We start from the raw sequence: 22,080 nt of genomic DNA, 5'->3' as shown, positions 1-22,080 counted from the left end.
GGAAAAGCTTTCAGTTTGTTTCCATTCAGCAAGATGTTACCTGTGAGTCTGTCATATATATCTTTTACTGTGTTGAGATATGTTTCTCCTGTAACCAGTTATTTGAGGGAATTTATCATGAAAGAGTGTTGAATTTTCTCAGATGCTTTCTCAGTATCAATTTAAATGATCACATGGTTTTTGTCCTTCATTGTGTTGATATGATGTATCACATTAATTGATTTGCATATATTAAATGATCTTCTCATCTATTGTGAGGATAAATTACACTTGGTCTTGATGAATGATCCTTTTCAGGGAATATTGGCCTGTAGTTTTCTGTTTTGGTATGCCTTTGTCTGGTTTTGGTATCAGGGTAACACTGACCTTGTACAATGAGTTTGGAAGTATTCTCTCATCCTTTAATCATTAAAAAGTTTGAGTAGAATTGGTATTAGTTCATCTTTAAATGTTTGATAAAATTCAGCAGTGAAGCAATTGAACCCTAAGATTTTCTTTGTTAGGAGACATTATTACCACTTCAATCTCATTATTTGCTATTGTTCTACTCAGGTGTTAGATTTCTTCATGGTTAAATCTTGGTAGATTGTATGAATCTAGAAATTTCTCCATTTTTTTCCCTAGGCTTTTTAATTTATTAGCATATAGCTGCTTATAGTAGCCTCTAATGATTTTTTGAGTTTCTGTGGTAATAATCCTTCTGATTTTGTATGTTTGGGAAGTCTATCTTTCCCCCCACCCCCAGACAGTTTTCCCTCTTGTTTCTCAGGCTGGAGTGCAATGGCACAATCTCAACTCACTGAAACCTCTGCTGCCTGGGGTTCAAGCAATTCTCCTGCTTCAGCCTGCGGAGTAACTGGGATTACAGGCATGTGCCACCATGCCTGGCTAATTTTGTATGTTTATTAAAGACAAAGTTTTGCCATGTTGGTCAGGCTAATCTTGAACTCTTGATGTCAGGTGATCTGCCCTCCTTGGCCTTCCATAGGGCCCGGCTGGTTTTGTTTTTAAATCTATTCAGTCACTCTATGGTTGTTGATTGGAGAGCTTACTCCATTTATATTCAATATTACTATTGATAAGAACTTACTTTTGCCATTTAGTTATTTTTTTATGATTGTTTAGCAATCTCTTTCTTCTTTCCTTCCTTCATGTCTTCCTTCTAGGGAAGATAATTTTCTCTTGTAGTATGTTTTAATTTCCTTCTTTATATTTTTTGTGTATCGATTGTACGTTTTTAGATTTGAGATTACCATGAGGCTGTGAATAATAACTTGTAACCTATTATTTTAAAATAATGACCACTTAACGCCGATTGTAGAAACCAACAAACTAACAAACAAGCAAAGAGAAAACTAACAGAAACGCTACACTTTGACTTTGTTTTCAGCTTTTTATCTTTTTTTTTGTATTTGTATCTTTTCGTGCCGTTTATGTATTGAAATACTGTAGTTATTATTTTTGATTGATTCATCTTTTCATCTTTGTATACAAGATGAGTAATTTACATACCACAATTATTGTGTTATAATAGTCTGTGTTTGTCTGTGTACTTACTGTTATCAGTAAATTTTGCATCTTCAGATAATTTTTTAATGCTCATTAATATCCTCTTTTCAAATAAGAATTCCCTTTAGCATTTCTTGTAGGACAGGTCTGGTGTTAATGAAATCCCTCAGGTTTTACTTGTCTTTATTTCTTCTTCATGTTTGAAGGATATTTTCAAGAAGTACACTACTCTAGAGTAAAAGTTTATTTGTCTGCTTGTTTTTCTTCAGCACTTTAAATATGTTTTGCCTCTCTTTCCTGATCTGTAAGGTTTCCACTGAAATGTTTGCTGCCAGATATGTTGAAACTTCATTGCATGTTACTTGTTTCTTTTCTCTTACTGAAATCCTTAGGACTCATTCTATATCTTTGGCCTTTGGGAGTTTGATTATTAAATGCCTTGAGGTAATCTTCTTTGGGTTAAATTGGCTTGGTGTTCTATAACCTTCTTGTATTTGAATATATATATCTTTCTCCAGGTTTGAGAAATTCCCTGTTTTTATCCCTTTTAATAAATTTTCTATCATGCTTTCTCTCTACCTCCTCTTTAAGGCCAACAACCCTTTAGGTTCATCGTGTTGAGGCTATTTTTAGATCTTGTATGCATGCTTCATTCTTTCTTACTCTTTCTTACTCTTTTTTCTCCTCTGACTGTGTATTTTCAAATAGTCTATCTTTAGGCTCATGAATTCTTTCTTCTGCTTTATCAGTTCTGCTATTAAGAGACTCATGTATTCTTCCAAATGTCAATTGTATTTTTCAATTCCAAAATTTCTGTTTGATTCCTTTTTATGATTTCAATTTCTTTGTTAAATTTGTCTGATTGAGCTAGGTGCAGTGGCTCATGCCTGTAATCCTAGCAAATTGGGAGGCTAGGCAGATGGATTGCTTGACCCTAGGAGTTCAAGACCAGCCTACACAACACCGCTAAACCTGTTTCTACAAAAAATAGAAATATTAGCCAGGTGTGGTGGTACATGCCTGAGGTTCCAGCTACTTGGGAGGCTAAGGTGAGAGGATCACTTGAGTCCAGCAGGTTAAGGGTGCAGTGAGCTGTAATACCACCACTGCACTCCAGCCTGGGCAACAAAGTGAGACATGGTCTCAAACAAACAAACAAAAATCATATGATAGGATTCTGAATTCCTTTGTGTTATCTTGAACTTTTGCATTTTCTCAACACAGCTATTTTGAATTTTCTGTCTGAAAGTTCACATATCTCTGTTTCTCTGAGATTGGTCACTGGTGCCTTATTTAGTTTGTTTGGTGAGGTCAATTGATAGTCTTGATACTTGTGGATGTTTGTCAGTGTTTGGGCATTAAAGAATTAAGTATTTATTGTAGTCTTTGCAGTCATGGCTTTCTTGTATCTGTCCTTGAGAATGCCTTCCAGGTATCCAAAAGGACTTGTGTGTCGTGATCTAAGTTTTTAGTACGTAGTGGTATCTGCATTAAAGGCTACTCCAAGCACAGTAACACTGTCATTCTGGTAGTCTTGTAGAGACACCACCTTGGTGGTCTTGGATAACATCCAGAAAAATTCTCTGGATTAACAGACAGAGACTTTTGTTCTCTTCCCTTACTTTTCCCCAAGCAAATGAAGTGTCTTTCTGTATTTAGCCACCTGGAGCTAGGGGAGGTGTGACACAAGCACCCCTTTGGTCATGACCAAAGAGTTTCCTTCTGTCCCAGGATGTGTCTAGAAATTTCATCCAGGAGATAGGGCTTCACAACTCTTCCTGGTGCCCTATCCTACTGTGGCTGACCTGGTATTCAAGTTGCAAGACAAATACATCTTTACTCTTTTCTTTCCTCCCTCCAAATGAAAGAAAGAGGTTTCCTTTGGAGCTGTGAGATGCACTGTCTAAAATTGGGGGAGAGGTGGCACAAACACTTCCTTAACTGCACCAGCTGGTATCTTACCAGGTCATGTACCCACCCCCTTTTTCCTTAAAACCTTTTGCTCTAAGCCTAGCCCAGCACTATGATTTGCCTAGGAGATGCAGTCTATGTGACTTAGACTGTAGGACCCCAGAAAACAAGCTTTCCCTTCACTGGCAAAGCTTGCTGAAACTCAAGCTGCAACAGTTGGACTGGACTTTTCCCCTCTGTCTGGAACTCAACTAAATAAATACTCTGTGAGCATCAGCTGAGTTCTACCCAGAGTTGTTTTACACCACAAAAGGGCAACACTGAGTTCCAAAGCAAGGTTCCACAGTAACTGTGCTCTCTCACAAGCACACAGATTTGCTCTCTGTGCCATGAGGCTGCTGTCAGGGAATGATTGAGGGGTGGCGTCCGCAATTTAAGACTTTTTTTTCCTGCCCTTTTTAGTGCCTCTTTCAGCAATATGAAGTTTAAACCTAGGTACTGTGATTGCTCACTTAATTTCTGGTTCTCATGAAGGTGCTTTTTGTATAGATAGTTGTTGTTTTTGGTGTTCCTGTGAGGAAGACTAGCAATGGAGGTTTCTACGAGGCCACCTTGCTCTGTCTCCTCCTGATACCTAAAGTAATACCTCCTTAGTATTTTACTTATGGTATCAGTCCATTTTATTTTCTCTTACTTTGCATAAACTTCTACTAAATATAATCATGAAGGCAATTATGATATTGGTCCCCTGTTAAGTACTATGATTTTACAAATAGTGTTTATATGCTGGCTTGATGAACAATTGACCAAAGCTATATCAAAAACCACATCAGGTTTCTGATAATGAATTGAAACTGATAATCTTTAATATTATAAAGATTTAATATTAATATATTTAGATTATTAATAAATAATTTAATATTTAACTGATAATTATCTGATTATTTAGAATTTGCTATGAACTAATAATTTAAAATACTGAACTAAATTTTTTAATTTATTTGTTGTTTTGCTATTTCATTGTTTGAAATCATTTTTATCTATGTGGGGAAATACAAAAGGAGAGTAGAAGGCATCATCAAAGTATTAATCAGCCCTGAATCTAGGTGCCACGGCCGTTGCAGAATGTATAAGATGCTATATATTGGACTAGGTTAAGCAAAAGACAGCTGTTCTGCTTTATGTATAAAGACATTATGAACTATCTGTCTAATTTTGAATCATTTACATGTGACATTGACTGTTGATGTAGTTAGATTTAAAGTTTTCAGTTCAATTTTTTTCTATTTGTTCATCTGCTCTTTTTTCCCGTTCTCCTTTGTCTACTTTTTGATTAACTATTTTTTAATAATTACGTTTTATTTCCTTTTGGCTTTATAGATATAACTTTTTTTTAGTGGTTTCTTGAGGTTTTATAGTACAGAACTTTAACTAATTGGCATCTTCTTCCAAGCGTTATTATGCTACTTCCCACAATATAAGAACTTTAAAACAATGTACTTTCATTTGTTTTCTAACATTTTGCTATTGTTGTCATATAGTTTACTAACACATGTATAATAAACTCCATTCTACAGTGTGGTTATTTTTATTTAACAGTCATTTAAAATAAAAAGCAGTATAAATAGTAAGAAAACAATTTTATATATTAGCTCATGGAGTTATCATTTTCTATGTTCATAATTTCATTGTATCTGACATAATTTTCCTTATTTCTGAAGACCTTCCTTTAACATTTCTTGTAGTATGCGTCTGTTATTGATGACTTATTTTAAAAATTTTTAAACGTCTCAGTAAGTTTTGCTTTGTATTTGAAAGGGGGACATTTGGCTGGTGTTATAGTGTGGTTATCTCACCCTCCAACCTTATGCTGGAAGTTGATCCACACTGTTGTGTGTGGGGCCTAATGAAAAGTGTTGGGTTATGGGAGTGGCTCCCTCATAAGTGGCGTGGTGTCGTGGCAGTAATGAGCGAGTTTTGGCTTTATTAGTTCCCATATGTTCCCCCATGAGTGAGTTGTTAAAAAGAGCCTGGTACCTTTCCTGCTGCCTCTTGCTTCCATGGTTACTATGTAATGTCTATGCATGCCAACTCCCTTTCACCATTTGCCATGAATGAGAGGTTCCTGGGCTCTCGTCAGAAGCAAATATTGAAACTACTGGACCCATGTTTTCTGTACAGGCTGTAGAACTAAGAGACAATTTTAAAAAAAATAAATTACCCAGACTCTGGTATTTCCTTCTTTCTTTTTTTTTTTTTTTTTTTTTTTTTGACAGTCTCACTCTGTCACTCAGGCTGGAGTGCAGTAGCATGATCTTGGCTCACTGCAACCTCCACCTCCAGGGTTCAAGCGATTCTCCCATCTCAGCCACCCAAGCAGCTGGGAAATAAAGGTGTGCACCATCATGCCCATTTTATTTATTTATTTACTTATTTTTGTTTTTTTCTTTAGTAGAGATGGGTTTTCAACGTGTTTGCTGGGCTGGTATTGAACTTCTGATTTCTAGTGATCCACCGGCCTCAGGCTCCCAACAGGTATTTCTTTATAGCAGCACAAATGGACTAAGACAGCTGGGCAGAGAACTCTTAAGTTGATAGGTACTGGTTTGTGTGTGTGTGTGTGTGTGTGTGTGTGTGTGTGTGTGTGTTTAAAAATAATTACTCTGCTGTTTTCTCGCTTGCATTTTACAACAAATCTGCTGCCTTTCTAAACTTTTCTCCTTTGTACACAATGTATCTTTTAGCATCTGGCTGCATTTAGATTGTAACCTAAATTGAAATCATTTTTAATCATTGGTTGTAAGTAATTTGATTATGATGTGAATTAATGCTTTTTTCTTTCATTTCTTGTTCTCAGAGTTTTTCAATATTTTTGGATCTCTGAGGTAGTACTTGTCATTTAATGTGGAAATTTTCCAGCAAGTACTTTCTTAAAAAATGTTTTTACTCTCTCCCACAACACTCTCTGCTATGAGGACTAATAAATCACAATTTTACTAAGACTTTTCTGGTTTCGAACCTAGAAGTCCCACATTCATGGAAATTCCATTTTTGACAAACTAGATAGTTTAGTCACTCTACTTTATGCTTTCTTCTTTCCTTTGGGGACATTATACATACGTTACACCATTGTATTGTTTTTCATTGCATACTGATGCTCTTTTCAATTAAAAAAATTTTTTTTTCTTTTTATCTTTCCTTTTTCATAGGTTTTATACTATATCATAAATTTATTAATATTTTCTTCTGCAATTTCAACTCTGCTATTAATACAAGTCATTATATATTTCATTTCATATAGTGCATTTTTCCTATCTAGAAGTTTGATTGTGTTCTGTTTTTATATCTAACATGTTTCAAAATAGCTTTTCAACATATGGAATACAATCATAATATATTTTTAATTGTTTTGTATGCTAATTCTAACTTCTGTGTCAGTTCTTGGTAAGTTTCAATTGATTATCTCCTTATTGGGTTGCAGTTTCTGTTTCTTTTCATGACTGGTAATTTTCAATTTGACCCCAGATGCTGTGAATTTTACCTTGTTGGATTCTGGATATGGATATTTTGTAATCTTACATATATTCTTGAAATTTATTATGAGATAAAGTAAGCTACTTGGAAACATCTTTTATTCTTTCAGGTGTTGTTTTTATTTAATTTTTTCTATGGGAATGAAGTAGTGTTCTGCCTAAAGCAAATTATATCTTAATATTGAGGCAGAAGTTTTCTGTTTACTCTACCCAATATCCCATGAGTAATGGGATTTTACAGCCTGACTGATGGGAACAAGCACTATTCCCAGCTCCGTATGAGTGCTGTACACTGTTAGCTTTATTTAGTCTTTATGTTTGTTCTTTCCTTGGCCTTGGATTATTTCCTCAAGCTCATGAGCTCATTGGTTTTCATCTGAATACTTAAGGGGGATCTTCTGAAAATCTTTGGAGATTTTTCTCCTTCCTAGTCTTTCATTTGTCATACTCAGTTCTGCAAATTCTAGATCTCTTGTTATCCCTATATCCCCAGTAGGTCTCCTCAACTTAGGGTGGGCCTATGCCTGCATTTCCTCCTTGCAATGTGAGCTGGAAGTGCTTTCGAGTCTGTGGCTTCGTTCATCATAGTGTTCATTTTCTTTGGTTTTCACTTCTCAAGAACCAGTTCCTTTCAAAGCCTTATGTTCAGTATCTTTCAAACCATTATTTTATATATTTGGTTATTATTTTTCATCGTTTTAACTGGAAAAGTAAATCTGGGTTCTTTTTCATTATGATTAGAAGTAGAAGTCATATATGTATAATTATAATTGTTTGTTTTATTAATTCTGCAAACCAAGGAGTAGTTTAAAAGGTCATCCTAAGTATATTACACAAATCATGATCAAAGTTAATTTTATATATACTTCATCAAAGGTACTAAAATGCCAATCTGTATACATCACTTTGAATGTGTTACTTATTAATATGTGCTTAATGTTATGTCATATATGTATATTTGTATTCACACATATACTACTAATTATTGTCATGTATATATGTATTGAGTGACAGCTGTGTGTTTAGGTTTATGTTAGATGTTCTGAGAATACAAAAACCAATAAGCTTGTGATCAGTCAACTTTATTATCGGCACAATTTTGATGGAAAGGGGTCTTGTTACATTAAAGAGTTAAATAAAGAGCAGGGTAAATGGGTAGTAATGAGAAAGAGAGATCAATAATTTTTGCAGAAGTTCTAAGACAAATTATGAGAAATTAGCAACAAATTTCACCCTTTATGCTATTCTTTTTCCTTGAAAATATTTATACTAATGTATATATTTTTTCATTTAGCAACACATTAGGGTAAGTATAGGGATAAGGGATGGAGGTTTGTCTGTTATATTTTTTCTCCTTTTCTCCATAGTAATTTTACCTCAATTTTCAGGTGATCAGCAACAGTTCAAAATAGAAACGACATTACTCTATCATCCTTGAAGCTAAGTGTGATCATTTGACTGAAGTTAATTCAAATTAAATATAAGTGAAAAGTGATGTAATTTTCTGAACGATCCGTAAGAGACAGTTGGAGCAGAAGCTGAGCCCACACTTATCTGTGGCTACCTTCATCCTCTTTACTTGGATATGAATGCCGCCAAGTTATCTTTCAAACCCTAAACGTAGCAGATTGGTAAAGTGAAAGGAGTCAGGATCTCCAAGGATATTGTATCATTACTGCCTGCTTAATGAAAGTGATCTCAGAGAAGAATCAACTTCCATGTTGTTTAAGCTGCTGTATTTTCTGTCTCTGCAATTATCAGTTAAACTAATTTTTACTGATATACTGTGGTCCTAACTTCTACTTAATTGATTAATGTTTCTTATCTAGAGTATAACATAGTCTTTTTAACCAGTAAAATCTGTCCTTACAGTCAAACATTCCATATTTTAAAAGTCACATAATTGATGATTAAATAAATAATATATTTACGACTCTTTCTGGGGTTCTAGGAGAAAAAATACAAAGGTGACTAGCTGAGGGAATCACTGGGTATGAGATAAAAGTTCTCCTTTTTGTATATGATAAAGATTTCACTTGTAAGGCATCACTAAATTACAATGTGTATGGGCATTAGTCTGGAAAAGCAAATGTTTTGTCCACAGTTCCTCTGGCTTATAATTTACTTGGAGCAACACACGGGTAAATGTAGCACATCGTTTATTCTTTATTTCAGGTGTTCAATGACTATAACAATGAGGCAAATACATCTCTGATCACAAATTAATCACTTTACAAATCACTTTTGAGAGAAAGGAGTTTTCCTCTGGGTTATAATAGAAAGTAAACTTTGTTAGCCAATTAGTTGTGTGCATTTTCACAGTGTGGGAAAAGAAGTTGGTAGGTATGTTTCTAGACAGTATTATTTTCCTATTGATCACAGTTATTTTGAGTTATTTTGTTATTAGTTCATTAATATTTAAAACCGTCACGATCACATAGACAAAAAGATTTGATACAATTTTCAGAAAAAAAAACACTAACAGTAAGCATAATAAACTAAATGAAAAAAGGGACAATATCAGAATTTAGTGATCTTTCTCTTGTCAGGTTGAAAAGAGGTTACAGGCTCTTATCTTCAAATGTTAGCCCCCTTCAATATTCAAGAAGAAATTTTAAGATTTCTTGATAAAATAAAAACCCTCTTACCACCACAGTTTGTATAGAGAGTAATTCTTGAATGCTGTAATATGGAATGTTTGCTTACAGGAAATTTTTATGCTGTAATAGATTGCTTGTCCTACCCTGACCCTGAAATTCAACTCTAAAGCAAATTTTGTTATGCAGGACTTTCACACAAAACTGCTTACACATCTGTCATTGTCCTCTGCAAGGCAAGCTTTGAGTCTGTACCATATTTATTATGCAAATTCCTTTGAAATCTGTGGTGCAGGTGCCTTTTGCCTTTCAAAATTAGTTTGCATATTAAATGTTGCATAGAAAATGACGGCCCACAAACTTTCACTGTTTTGGTCTGAACGAGAGACTGTAGAATAAAATGTATTGGATATTCAGGGTAATTCACACACAGTGGAAACAATGAGAAATATTCTAGCAAGTCCTCTCTTTAACACTATACAAGTTGAAGAAAGCAGATGTCATTCAAACATGTTTTTTGTCAATTATTGCATTTTATTTGTGAAATATCTGAATAAGAAGAAATAGTACAATCTTTGCTAGAAGCATTTTTGTGTGACTGTTTTTGTTTTTTCTTCAAATTTACTTTTATCAGAGTGAAAAATTTGCTTCAAGATGTCAATTATACTTATGAATGTACATTAAAAATGACTAAATGCTTTATGAAACATAAGAACAACAAATTATTAAAACATTCTTGTAATAAAAGATTTTATTTTATTTTTTTAAAAAAAGAAAGAGAAAGAGAAAAGGGGGAGAGAGAACAGGAGTCTTGCTCTATTGCCCAGGCTGGAATGCAATCTAGAAATAGGTATTAAAAACCTCTTTTATGCTGATGATTGTGCTTAACAGCGGAGACAGGAAGGAATAAGGAAAGAAAATAACAAACAAACAGCCAACCAATATTTTGTTTAAATCTGTGAAATGCTGTGCAAGGGCTGACAAGTGATTTGCTTCCATTTATGTGATCACTTTCAAAATAGGTGTAATGTGATAGTAAAAAAAAAATGTATGTTCTGTGGACCTGGGGAGAAGAATTCTATAAATATTCACTGAGTTTACTTGTTCCAGGTCTGAGTTCAAATCATAAATGTCTCTGTTAATTTTCTATCTCATTGATCCGTCGAATATTAAAACTGTGGTGTCAAAGTCTCCTGCTATTAGTGTCCAAGTCTTTTTATAAGTCATTGAAAACTTGTCTTATATATCTGGGTGCCCCTATATTGGGTACATATATATTTATGATCATTGACTCCTATTGTTGCATTGAATTTTATCATTATCCTACTTTGTTTCTTTTAGTTTTGGTTACTATTGTAGTCTATTTTGTCAGAGACGAAACGTTAACTCCTGTTTTTTGTTTGTTTGTTTGATTTGTTTTTCTTTCCTCTCCATTTGATTGGTGAGTCTTCCTCCAAGCTTTTGTTTTGAGTCTTTGTGTGTCCTTGCTTATGATATGGATCTGGATACAGAGTGCTGATGTGTTTTGACTTTTTATTCAGTTTGTATGTCTGTGTCTTTGATGGGGTGTTTAATCCATCTAAATTCAGGATTAATATTAATATTTGTGAGTTTAATATTGTCATTTAATGCTGGCTGGCTATTTTGCCCATTAGTTGATATAAATATTTCATTATGGAGGTACTCTTTATTTTTTGGTAAGTTTTTGGGATGACTGATACTGGTTGTTCCTTTCTGTGTGTAGTGCTTCTTTCAGATGCTCTTGTAAAGCAGGCCTGGTGGTGATGAAATCTCTGAGTGCTTGCCTGTTCGTGAAAAATTTTATTTTTCCTTCATTTATAAAGCTTAGTTTGGCTGGATATGAGATTCTGGGTTGAAAATTCTTTTCTTTGAGGATATTGAATATTAACCCCCACTCTCTTCTAGCTTATAGAGTTTCTGCTGAGAGATCTTCTGTGAGCCTGATAGGCTTCCCTTTATGGGTAACCTGACCTTTCTCTCTAGCTGCCCTTAGAATTTTCTCCTTTATTTAAACCCTGGTGAATCTAACAATTATGTGTCTTGGGGTTGCTCTACTTGAGGAATGTCTTTATGGTGTTCTCTGTATTACCTGGAGATGAGTATTGTTCCACCTTACTAGGTTAGGAAAGTTTTCCTGAATAATATCCTGAAGAATATTTTCCAGCTTGGATTCATTCTCTTCATGACATTCAGGTACACCTATCAAACATAAATTAGGTCTTTTCACATAGTCCCATATTTCTTGGAGACTTTGCTCATTCTTTTTTACTTTTTCTTCTCTAATCTTGTCTTCTCGTTTCATTTCATTAAGTTGGTCTTTGACCTCTGATATCCTTTCTTCTGCTTGATCAATTCAATTGTTAAAACCTGTGCATACTTCTTAGAGTTCTCGTATGGTATTCTTCAGTTCCATTAATTCACTTTTATTCCTCTCTAAGTTGTCTATTCTCATTAGGATTTCATCAAATCTTTTATCAAAGTTCTTAGTTTCTTTACATTGGGCTAGAACATGTTCTTTTAACTCACGGAAGTTTTTTATTATCCACCTTCTGAAGCCTGATTCTGTTAATGGAATGCACTCGTTCTCCATCAGGCCTTGTTCCCCTGTTGATGAGGAACTGCGATCCTCTGTAATGGGAGAGGCATTCTGATTTTGAGTATTCTCAGCCTTTTTACACTTGTTTCTTCCCATCGTTGTAAATTTATCCACCTGTCGTCTTTGTAATTACCAACTTTCAAATTAGGTCTCTTAGTGGACGTCCAACTTGTTAATTCCTAGGGCTGAAATCTGAGCAACCCACTGCACCAGCTAAAACAGCGGCATCAAGATTCTTGGTGCTTTTCTGTCTGGGAGTCTCCCATCTGGCTTCCCTCCTCAATCCCTTCTTCAATCAGCTCCAAACATTTGGCCAAAAGGGAAACCAGTCCTGTTTATTCTGCACCAAGAACCGCTGTGCCGGGGCACCAGCAAAACTGCAGCGCCGGCTGCAAGAGTTGTGCTGGTGACCCATGGGGCTCCTCCACTGAGAATCTCCTGATCATTGAGCAACAAAAATTCATCTGAAAGTGTGGCATCCTCTTGTTCTCTGCACTTTCACTGGGAGCTACAAGCCTGAGCTGCTAGTGGTCAGCCATCTTGGATCTGTCTAGCCTAAAAGATTTTAAAGAAATAAGGTATAAATCAGCAAATGAATTAATATCTAATTTTAAACATTACAGAAATGAAATAGTCACCCTAGTGCTTATTTCTTTGATGAAACCTGAATTACATGATCATGAGTAAAAAATATTTTTTAAATACTTGTAAGTAATGTTTAAATACCACTTTAAAAGCAATTCAGTACATTCTGTTTCAGTGCAAATGTGAAATGCTTGGAAGTCAGCTCTCCCATTCTTTCTATTAAAAAAAAAAAAAGATGAATACACTTGAAATAAATTATCTTGAATCCATTAAGTAAAATAATTGAGATTTCAGGGCAAATCACCACCTGAAAATCTGAAGAGACAGGCAAATTCAGAGTGACAGTTCAGATCATGTTACTTGGAGAAGGAACTGCTGGAGTCATTAACTGCTAGGAACAATTAAATGATATTGCTGACAAATTGCTGGCGGCTGAATGTAGACTAGTAGCAGAGTAAAGAACTACTGTAGGGAGCAAGAAGTTGGGGACAGTCCATACTTTCATGGGTTTAACCTCCAAAAACCCCACAAGGTTTAAGTGCAAATTGGGCAAAGATCCTATCACGGCTCTTGCAAGGCAATAGGAAAAGTTATCATTGTGAAAAATGTACACAATGTTCTTCAAAAGAAAGACCCACTATCCAGGGAAAAACGTACCACCTGGTCCTCAAAGTACTTGGGTAAAAGTGATTTATTTGACACTAGGCCTCTCTAACCTACTCCAGCCTAAGGAGATTGGAGTGACTGGGGAAACAAACAAAAAAATTGTTCAGGTCATAGTTGAGGGGCACAGGCTCACTAAACAATTAGCGTTAAATCATGAGATTGTATAATGCTTCACTTCACTATTTTAGTCCCGTATCAGTAGAGTTCCTACATAAAAACAATGGGCTACAACTAAGAGAACAGGAAGACTGAGACTCAATCTAAGTAAGAGTTTTTAGGGGAATCCATAGTAACAGCAGAGGCAAAAACAAGGATTCCAGGAGGATCAGATACCGCTGACTCCTACAGTTACAGGAAGAATTAATCATAGCAGAATGCCTACTCAAAACGACCTATACCTCACACTAAGGAACCTGACAAATAAGTTTCCACTACTTAATACACGATGTGTGGGTTACAACGAATAATTACAAAGCATCTAAAAAACAAGGAAAAGACATACAGTGTGAAGGGACAAGACAGGCATCAGAATTAGCCTTAGTTATTCAACAGATTTCAAAATTAACAGGTAGGAAGCTGAAATAATGATTAATATGTTAAAAACACTAATGGAACATAAGTAGACAGTATGTAAAAACAAACAAATAATTTAAGTTGAGAAGTAAAAAATCTAAAAAAGGAATCAAAAGTGAATCCTAGTGAAAAAAATAAAATAAATGAAAAACGCTTATGATATATTCATCAGTAGACTGATAATAGATAAGAATTTGTGAGCTTGAAGATAAAATCAAAATGTTGCAAACTGAATTTCAAAAAAGAAAATATAAGGTAGAATTCTGAAAAGAATATTCAAATACCAAGAATGGTGGTATGGTTTCAGAGAGTATGGCATGCATGTACTGGGGATACCAGAAGGAGATAACAGTGATAAAGAAAAATAAATAATATGTCTTATAATAATGGCTGAAAATTTTTGAAAATTAATTACAGAAATTAAAACACAGATCCAAGGAACTCAGCAAACCCAAAGCAGGATAAATAGTAAAAAATATACCCCTTGACTTATCATTTTCAAACTGCAGAAAGTGAAAGACCAACAGTACATCTGGAAAGAAGCTGTGGGGTAAGGAGTATTGCCTGAACAGTAACAAGTGTGAGAATTATAGTGAACTTTATGTCAGAATCCATGCAGTACTAAGACAGTTCAGTGAAATATTTTAAATGCTGAAAGAAAAGAAAATCAATGTAGAATAATAAATCCAGTGAAATTACACTTGTTTTTTTTTTTTTTTAGACGGAGTTTCACTCTTGTTACCCAGGCTGGAGTGCAATGGCACCATCTCGGCTCACCGCAACCTCCGCCTCCTGGGTTCAGGCAATTCTCCTGCCTCAGCCTCCTGAGTAGGTGGGATTACAGGCACACGCCACCATGGCCAGTTAATTTTTTGTATTTTTAGTAGACACGGGGTTTCACCATGTTGACCAGGTTGGTCTTGATCTCTTGACCTCGTGATCCACCCCCCTCGGCCTCCCAAAGTGCTGGAATTACAGGCGTGAGTCACCGCTCCCAGCACTTGTTAACTCATGAACAAGAAATGGACTTTCTCAGAGAAGCCAGAATCATAGAAATTTATCAACAGACCTGCATATTAAGAATTTTAAGGCCGGGCGCAGTGGCTCACGCCTGTAATCCCAGCACTTTGGGAGGCCGAGGCAGGTGGAACACAAGGTCAAGGGATCGAGACCATCCTGGTCAACATGGTGAAACCCCGTCTCTACTAAAAATACGAAAACTTAGCTGGGCATGGTGGCGCGTGCCTGTAATCCCAGCTACTCAGGAGGCTGAGGCAGGAGAATTGCCTGAACCCAGGAGACGGAGGTTGCGGTGAGCCGAGATTGCTCCATTGCACTCCAGCCTGGGTAATGAGAGCGAAACTCCGTCTCAAAAAAAAAAAAGTTTTTTAAATACTTTTTTTTAGGCAGAGGAAAATTATGTAGTTCTTGGATGCACATTACAGAGAGAAAAAAAAAAAGCGGAAGAGAACATTATAAAAGTAAATGAAGACAAATAATTATTTAAAATTCCTAATTAGCTGAAGAATAATACAATTTATTTAACTGATAATTCAACAACATACTGGAAAATTATAGTGTGTGGATAATTTGAATGAATGACAGGAATGTCATAAATAGTGGTAGGAAAGAATAGGAACTACTCTGTCAAAGGATACATGCAATATTCATAAAGTAAATAGTATTATCTAAAGATAGACATAATTACTTAAAATTGTACACTGCAAGCTATATAGAGCAAACACTATAACAAATTTTCAAAAATAAACCAATGATATGTAAAGGTAAAAGTTAAAATCATAAAATTCTCAATTAAAACCACAGAAGAAAGAAAAATACTTGGAATTAAAACAAAACACAGAGCACAGCCAAAAAATAAAAACTGTTACAAATAGAAAAGGTATTAATCTAACTATATCAATTATCACTTTAAATAGGAATCGTGAAAAAATAACAAATAAAAGAGAAAGTTTTTCTGAATATTTAAAAAAAACCACAACTCTATTATATGTTTTCTAAAAGAAATCCACATTAAATATCAATGCAGCTTAAAGGTAACAGGTTAGAGAAAGATGTCCCACTTCAATACTAATCAAAAGAGAGCCAGAGGAGCTCTATTAATTTCATACACTGCATACTCCAGAACAATGGAAAATATAGTATTCAAATGAGGAATGGTAAAACTTATTGGTTTAAAAAGTATTGTTAAATAATGACAAAAGGGTCAATGCTCTAAGGTATCATGACAGTCTTTAATATGTATGCACCTAATATCAAAACATTAAATTATGAATGACAAAAATCATGGAAACTCAAACAGAAATAGACAATACTACCATTATATTGGGAAACTCTAACCATTTTTTTTTTTAGAAATTGATAAATCAAGGAAGTAAATAGTAAGACTATAATAGAATGAAAAACACAATTAATTAATTTGATCTAGTTGATATTATACCATATCCAATGACATCAGAGCACATACTCTTAAGTTTGCATGGAAGGGTCACAAAATTAGACTACATTATGAGCCAAAAAACATACCTTAACAGGTTTCAAAAAGTAGAAATCATAGAAGACATGTTTCCAGATAGCAATATAATTATAAGATATCAATAAAATGAACAGAGCTGGAAAATCCCTTAATGTTTGGAAATTAAACAAAACATTTCTATGTAACACTTGAATCAAAAAATTATTAAAATAAAATTTAAAATATCTTGAAGTAAATTAAATTGTATCAAAATTTGTGTTATGCATAAAGAGAAAATAGAGGCATAAAATGTATATGTTAGAAAAGAAGAAAAATGAAAAATCAGTAACATATACTCTCACCCTAGAAAACAAGAGAAACAAGAGAAACTTAAGTCTACGGCATGCCTAAAAAAATAAATACTACAGCAGAAAATAATAACATTGCAAATAGGAAAACAATAGAGAAAAATTAATAAAAAATTAAACTAGATCTTTAAATCAATAACTAATAAACTTCTCATCCAAAGTTCAAGACCCAGATGACTTCACTACTTAATTCTACAAAACAGTTAATATAAAAATCATATGAATTCTCTAGAAAATTTCCTAGATAATGAGGCAAAGGGAAAAAATTGCTGACTGATTTTAGGACATTTTATCACCGAAATATTCAAAGTAGAAAAAGGCATTAAGAGGAAGGAAAATAATTATGGTAACGTCTCTCATTAATGTAGATGCAAAAATTTTGAACAAAATATTAGAAAATTGAGCCTAACACTACCTTAGAATTAAATACAACAATCAATATGCATTTATAGCAGGTATGCAAGGCTGGTTAAATATGAAAAATATCTTAAATTTTATTATATCTTAAAATCAACCAGTGTAATCCCCCACATCAGTATGCTTAAAAATAAAAATTATACAATCACACCAATTCATGCAGAAAAGAATCTGACAAAATTTTATAATAACTTGTGATAAAATTTTAACAAAGTAAGAGTAGATGGGAACTTCACCTTGATAAAGAACATCTACGAAGAACCTACACTTAGCATGTTACTCAATGGTAAGAAACTAGATATTTTCCTTTAAGTTGAGGAAAAAGTCAAGAATATTGTCTCTCATATATCTACTCATCATAATACTAAAAATTGTAGGCTATGCAGTAAAAAAAAAATAAAGGTAATAAAAAGTAGAATTCAAAAAGGATGAATTTTGTTTGCAGATTACATGACTAAAAAATAGAAAATCATACCCATATAACAAATCTGCACATGTACTTCTACATATAAAATGAGTTGAAATGAAATAAATTAAAATTATAAATGAAGAAAATCAAAAGAATAGAACAAATTGACATTAACAGATGAGCACTTTAAGGCCTTAGGGTACTGTGTCAATGTACAAAAATGAATTGCTATTCTCTACAACAAAAATTAATAATTGAAATTAGAAATTAAAAGAAATTAATAGCTTCCAAAAATGAAACACCTAAGTAAAAATTTAATAAAATATGTAAAAGAGCTATATGTATTGAAAAATACAAAAACTGTGTGACAAAATCAAAGAAGATACAAATAAACACAGGAATATTTACATTAATGTATGAAAGACTAATTATTGTTAAGATGTCAGTTCTTCCCAACTTGACATTCAGATTGAATTTCATCTCAAATAAAATCTTTGCAAACTGTTTTGCACATATTGACAAATTCTAAAGTTTATATGGAATGTTGAAGGACTAAAAATAGCTAACAAAATAGTGAATAGAAGGCATCTTCCCCTCCCCCTTTTCCCTTATCCCATATCTTTCACTTAAAAAAAAATACTGAAGAGAAGAAAAATGTAGGAGGATTCTCACTACCTGCTTTTGGCATTTACAGAGCTATTGTAATCCAGACAGCGTGGTATTAGTGAAAGAACAGATATATGAAGTTATAGTAATCCAGACAGTATAATAGTGTGGAAGAATAGAAATATGGATCACTGTGGAGAGCCTAGGAATAAAACTATGCAAATGTAGTCAATGGAGTTTTTACCAAGTGGCAAACACAACTTAGTGAACAAAGATAATTCTCCCAATGAATTATGCAAGGACAACCAGATTTCCAAATGCACCAAAAATTAACTTGCACACAAGCTTTGTATTACAAAAAGTAACTCAAAAGGAATCATAGACCTAAATATGAAGTTCAAAACTATGAAACTTGTAGAGAAAAACATAAGAAAAAACTGTATGTCCTTGGTTTAGTCTTGAGTTTTTAGATACAATACAGAAATTATATCATAATTCGTGAAAAAAAATTGCTGAGTTTGTCTTTATTAAAATTTAAAACTTGTGGAAGAGACACTGTTATAAAATGAACTACGACACTAAAAGCTAGCAATGGAATGAGATAACATGTTTGCCAAACATTTCTGATATAGGGCTGGTATATACAAATCCTTAAAACTGAGAAATAAGAAATCAAAAAAGCAAGTGTATAATTTTATTCAACATTGACATACATCTAATCTGAGCAAAAACTGCAATAACACTTGAAAAATAATCTATTTTATCAAGCCTATGTTATTAAAATTTATTTCTAATTGCATTGAAGAAAGAAACACAAAAATATGGACAAAAACTAGCTATATGGAGGGAATAGGAAAGATGAATTTAGAATTACAGGTTTTGTTTAATCAATTTAGAATAATTAGATCATCAACTAATTGCATGAAGAACAACAAGTTCATGTATAGCAAGAGAATTCCTGACCTACTGATATCTAATTATTTTAAATATTATTTTCAAATATTTGAGTATGAAAAGATGCTTACATCATATTGAGAAATACAAATTAAAACAACGAGAACCTATAAACTTGTTAAAATTGCCAAATCCAGAACACTTAATAGTGTCAGTTCCTGGGAATAATGTGAAGCAATTGGAATTAATTCAGTGGTGGTGGAAATGCAAGATGATCCAGCTACTCTGAAGTTCAAACAATTGGGCAGTTTCTTACAAAATATACATACTCATACCATACGTTCCAGTATTTGTGCTCAAAATGAGTTGAAAACTCATACAAAATTCTCTACACGGAGATTTTAAAGATCCATTTATTTTTATTTACAATGTCATTTTTATTAGGTTTTATTTATCCCAAGTCAATGTCTCTTTCCTCTCAGCCATATTAATTAATATGTTGATTTTTAAATAGTCTATGCTATTTTTATTTATAAAAAGAAAATAATATTTCTTTAACAGAATTTTATCTAGCATCTAACATGTGATTAGTAAAAAAAGTATTCTACATTAATATGCTTGCAGTCTACATGATTCAAGAGTGGAGGTGGGGGAGACCATGAACAAAATAAGATATGAAGGAATAAAATGAAATAAGATGATATTAGGAGAATTGTTTGGAAGACATAAAATTTAGAAAGGGTGATCATTGTAAGGCTGTCTGAGAAGCTACTACTTGAGTTGAGTTCTAAATGACAAGTTGAAAATTGCCAGACATCTAACGATATGGGAGATGTGTTCTATGCACTATGTAGAGAAAAAGAGAAAGTAAATAGCCTCCATTTCCTTGAGGAGGGAATAACCTCAGTATTCTCCAGAAAGAGATAGAAGTCTGGCATCTGATGTCTTCTCATTTTGATCTTTCGTACATTATAGTTTATGGATTTTAAAATTACATTGAGAAGGCAAAGCAGATGCCTAATGTTTAATTACAATTTGAATAAAAGATGTAATTCTTTAAAAATATATAGTTTGACAAGAAGACATCAGTTAGGCACATTTGTCAATAAACATTGTTTTATTTTTTTTCTGTAATTCCCATTATTCCAATATATGCTATTAAAATCCAAATTACAGTTTCATACCAGACTTTTAACTTTATACAAGCAGTGATAATAGTATAGATAGTATAATAGTGTTGATAATAGTATAGATGGATCTCCACTCATATTTTCCAATAACAGTGCCTGCCACTGTTAAAATAGGCAATAATATGGTGCCCAGATTCGTCCCGATGTGTAATCTCTACTTAATTTCTCCTCTGTAGGTAAAGAGCCCATTGACATGGGACAGATTTACAAATCAGGTATTTTGACTATTATTTCATTCATGCACTCATTCATTCTTTCATTCATTTTAGTCACACCACCACTGAATTTTCATGGCATGTCTCAGTATACCATCATTCAATTGTAATAAACTGCTCCCTTGTGGAGAAGGTACAAGGCTTGCTCTTGGGTCTTTTGGTATATCTACTGCTTAATCTGCTTTAAACAAAGGGAAGTACACATTCTGTATCTCTCCCACACTTCTCTCAGCAATTACCTTTCCTCAGTCTGTATCCACTTTGAGCTACCTGCAGTTTTTAGAAAGATTGACTACACATCCCCCGCCCATCACTTTTTTCTTATTTTTCCCTCCTTTTAATTGTATGGAATTGTCCTCTTTTTGCCTTCCTCTTGCTCTGTGATTATCCTCTATTTTTGCTTAGTATATTGATTCCAACATGCTGCATATTTTCCTGGCTTATCTTTTCTACCATCTTGCCTAACTGATTCTGTCTTGATTTTAAGCACATTATAGCTTTATCTATTTTCTTTCTGCATATGATTTTTTCCTTCTAGTATGTAAGCTTCACCAAGGCACTTGTTTTTTCTGTGTTTCTTCTTCACCCATATTTTCCAATAACAGTGCCTGCCACTGTTAAAATAACCAATCAGTAAGTAATTCTTCATGGAATCACTTTCAAATGTACACTTCCAATGAATCTCAAAGCTTAACATGCATCAGAATCACCTAAGGTGTATGCTTAGGATGCATACTTCCAAGTTGCATACTAAAGGATTCCTGTTCAGTGGTGCTGACCAGAAATCTTCATTTTTGACAAAGTTGCTTGGTAACAGATGCTGTTCTTGCTTTGAGAAACACTGCATTAGACATGTATTTTTAACTGCTACTAACTAAACATCTTTGGCTAAATATACTTTTAATACTTTAAAATAAATATTTGTAAATCCACACTTTTTATTTTATAAATATTTGCTCTTCTGTTTCTAAGAATGTAGTCTGTCTTACTTTTCTCCCATATTAAAAAAGGTCTCCATTTTTCCATATACATTTAAGATTTTGTCACCATCCCTTCCTTCGTTTGGGCATTTATTTGTCTCTACTGGCATTTTATTATTTTAGAAACTCATAGAATTTTAGAATAACTAAAAATATTACTGCTACCTGAACAATTTTATGTTATTGAAAAACATGAAAATAAAGATTAAAATAACTCACCATAAAATTAGAACAGGAGAATGAAAGTAGAAATATGTAAACCTTCCCTAAATAAACAAATTAATTATTGGACTTTGATTTCTGGCCTAAAATTTGTATTTATATTATATTTAACATTATATTAAATTATATTGCACTTAATTATAGTATATTTTATTGTTCCTATTTTAAATTTAGTCATATTATTTTTTAAATTTAATTTTAGGAAGAAAACATACATGAGATAGTATTTTAAGTATTTTGGGGGTTATATGGATAAAACCAGCAAAAAGATCATGTATTTATGTACTTTACAGACTAAAAGAAAACAGAAACATA

At 33.5% G+C, this 22,080-nt stretch overlaps 1 long non-coding RNA gene across 1 annotated transcript in view; it reads right to left on the bottom strand.

The window, feature by feature from the left end:
• Nucleotides 1–10,328: 10,328 nt before the first annotated feature.
• LOC144579041 (uncharacterized) overlaps nucleotides 10,329–22,080 on the bottom strand; it is a 77,289-nt gene continuing 65,537 nt past the window's right edge. The window contains exon 4 of the long non-coding RNA XR_013525835.1: nucleotides 10,329–12,722. This is a non-coding gene — a long non-coding RNA (uncharacterized LOC144579041). The remainder of the gene's footprint in view (nucleotides 12,723–22,080) is intronic.

This window comes from Callithrix jacchus, chromosome 1 (genome assembly GCF_049354715.1).
Source record: "Callithrix jacchus isolate 240 chromosome 1, calJac240_pri, whole genome shotgun sequence".
In the NCBI taxonomy this organism is placed as follows: domain Eukaryota; kingdom Metazoa; phylum Chordata; class Mammalia; order Primates; family Cebidae; genus Callithrix; species Callithrix jacchus.
Note: the sequence above shows the minus strand (reverse complement) of the source record. Positions and strands in the feature narration are given on the sequence as shown.